At 42.8% G+C, this 2,906-nt stretch overlaps 1 pseudogene; it reads left to right on the top strand.

The window, feature by feature from the left end:
* The first annotated feature begins 735 nt into the window (after positions 1–735).
* LOC101439118 (kelch-like protein 2) lies at positions 736–2,458 on the top strand (annotated as a pseudogene).
* Positions 2,459–2,906: the final 448 nt, after the last annotated feature.

Raw genomic sequence — 2,906 nt, 5'->3', positions numbered from 1 at the left:
TGAACACATTAGTTAATGACATAAACAAGGAATCTTTGTTAATGAAAAAAAATGAAGAAGAGAAAAAGTGCTTGATCATATTCATATCTCACAAAACCAAACCCCATATTCTTTTCTTTGGCCTTTAGGATTAATATATTATCAACTTTGTTTTTGCCATCTGGGCCTGAGTTTTTCGTTAATGGGGAGTTTTTAAATGACTAATTCAATCTCTTTACTTGTTAAATGTCTGTTCAGATTTTCTACTTGTGAGCCAGTTTGATAGTTTGTGTTATCTACTTGCCCCATAGTTTTCTGTGACATCGGAAGTGATATCCTCTCCTTAATTCCTGATGCTATTAATAGTAATTCAAGTCTTTTTTTTTTTTTTAATGTTAGTAATTTGAGTCTTTTTTTTTCTTTTCTTGGTGAATCTAGTGGTGGCTCGTGGTGAAGCGAGTGTGGAGGCCCCATGCGCCGGCGAATGGACAGCGGATGGGCAGGTGGGCAGGGCCCGCACCCGCGGCAGGAATGGTGCAGGCGGCGGCAGTCGCTGCCTGACTTCTGAAGCCCGAGAGGAGTCGCAATGGGGATACCGCCGCTGCCTTGTGCATGCACAGAGCAGGGCCATCAGGAGCCTGTGGATTCAAAACAATGGTAACACTGAAAAACACTGCCCAGTGTCAGTGAATCCTTTGCATATAAAGAAAACTTTTAAAGTCATGAACGAATTAAGAAGTCAGAATTTGCGGTGCGATGTCACCGTTGTGGCGGAAGACAAGGGAATCTCTGCTCATACAGCAGTGCCGGCATCCTGCAGTCCTTATTTTCACACTATGTGTAGAGGGATGTGAGAGGCGAGCAAGAGCATTTGAATAAAAGAGGCAGATGGCTGGCCCCTGAGGATGCTAACTGATTCTGTTTACACTGCAAAAATTAAGGTTGCAGAAGAAAACGTACAGATACTTCTCCCAGCAGCCTCTTTGTTACAGTTACAGAATGTGAAGAGGACTTGCTGTGAGTTTTCAGAATCCAGCTTCGCCCTGTCTACTGCTTAAGAATCCAGGCTTTTGCTGATATGTAGGCAAGCACAGATGTCCTAAACAAGGCCAACACCTATGCAGAACATTTTGCAGATGTTGTACTCAGTGAAGAATTTCTCAATATTGAAAAATTAATTAATTAATTAAGTGTAAGACAAGAGTTTATAGCCGGCTGAACATGTGCTGTTACCTTTGCTTCCCCTTCAGAGGGTTGAAGAGGAAGCATTGGTCAAATACAGCAGTGCTTGCAAAGCTTACCTTACTGAAGCTATGAAGTATCATTTGCTCTCAACAGAGCAGTGTGTATCAATGACAAGTGCCAGGACTCGACGGAGGACACCTGTGAACATTGTGGGGGTTGGCAGCCAGGTCCCAAAGGCTATCCGCTGTGTGGAATGCAATGACTTTAAAGAAGAATGATGGCACCAAGTAGCAGAATTACCTTCCAGGACTGTAGGGCAGGGATGGTCTACAAGGCCAGGCTCGTGTTTGCTGTTGGTGGCTTTAGTAGCTCATTAAACAGTGTGCCTCTATGACCCCGTGAAGGATCAGTGGACCCAGCATTGCTGACATGCGAGACCAGAGGAGCACTTTGGGAGCAGCTGTGTAAAACGGGTTGTTACATGTTGCTGGAGGCTTTGATGGGAGTACAGGTTTATCATCGGTGGAAGCATATAGCATAAAGTCTCGTGAGTGGCTTCATGTAGCCCCAGTGAGCCCTAGGAGGAGCAGTGTTGGTCTAGGGCGGGGGTTCTTAACCCGGGGTCCACGGGCACCCAAGGCATCAGTGGAAAGATTTCAGGAGGTCCGTGAGCTTGAATTGAAAAAAATTTTTTAAAAAGCGCATTATTCTTTTGGGGACTTATTGGTGTGGGTGTGATATATTTATTAAATAAAACACAATATAGTGTGGACTTAGTAAGGGGCCCGTGGTTTTCACCTGACTGGCAAAGAGGTCCATGGAACATAGAAAGCTAAGAACCCCTAGTCTAGGGGATGTTGGAGGCTTGTTCTGTGCTGAAGGGGATTATGGTGGAGCTTCCTGTCAGTGTCTCAGCACAGTGGAATACTAACATGTTACAACAAGAGTGGACTTACATGGCTGAAATAACCAGACATAGTGGAGCAGGTGTTGCTGCGTTTAAAAAACTGTATGCTGTAGGAGGTCATGATGGCCCATTAGTGCAAAAAAAAAAGTGTTGACGCTTATGGTCTCAGTACCAAAGCTTGGAGGCAAGTTGCAGGTATGAACATGTGCAGAAGAAATGCAGGAGTTTGTGCAGTTAATGGTCTGTTATACATAGTTGGAGGAGATGATGTTCCCTGTAATTTGGCATCAGGAGAGGATTACAACCCAACAACTGATCAATGTGTCATATCATATGAGCACAGGGAGAAGTTATGCAGGGGTGACCATTACTGATAAACCATTATGAACCTGAAGGACATTTTTGGCATATTTATACGTGAGAAACAGGCTTCTATAAGTACTTCTGAAGTGACTGAGAATCTAGCACTTCTCCACTTGTAGCTGCATTTTAAGTTTTGGCAAAAGATAAGATCATCTGCTTTCCTAGGCCTTGGATGCTGAAGATTATTTTTGGTAGGAGCACCATGTAGTCTTTTTCTACAGTGGACAGCAGCTGACCGAATTTTAATAAGAAACCTGGACTGAAGTACATATTCTGTAGCCTTTAGACTGCAGTTGCTTTCATACAGACAACTAGTTTGTACAAACCTTGAATGATAATGGATTATTTTCTGAAAGAGGATAAAGTAATGTGTGGTCTTGTAACATTAAATTTATATCTTAATTCCTCTTCTGAAAATCTATCTACCAATGAAATCAAAATCTTTGAAGAGGTATTAAAATCTATGTTAAGT

This window comes from Dasypus novemcinctus, chromosome 9 (assembly GCF_030445035.2).
Source record: "Dasypus novemcinctus isolate mDasNov1 chromosome 9, mDasNov1.1.hap2, whole genome shotgun sequence".
Classification (NCBI taxonomy): Eukaryota; Metazoa; Chordata; class Mammalia; order Cingulata; family Dasypodidae; genus Dasypus; species Dasypus novemcinctus.
Note: the sequence above shows the minus strand (reverse complement) of the source record. Positions and strands in the feature narration are given on the sequence as shown.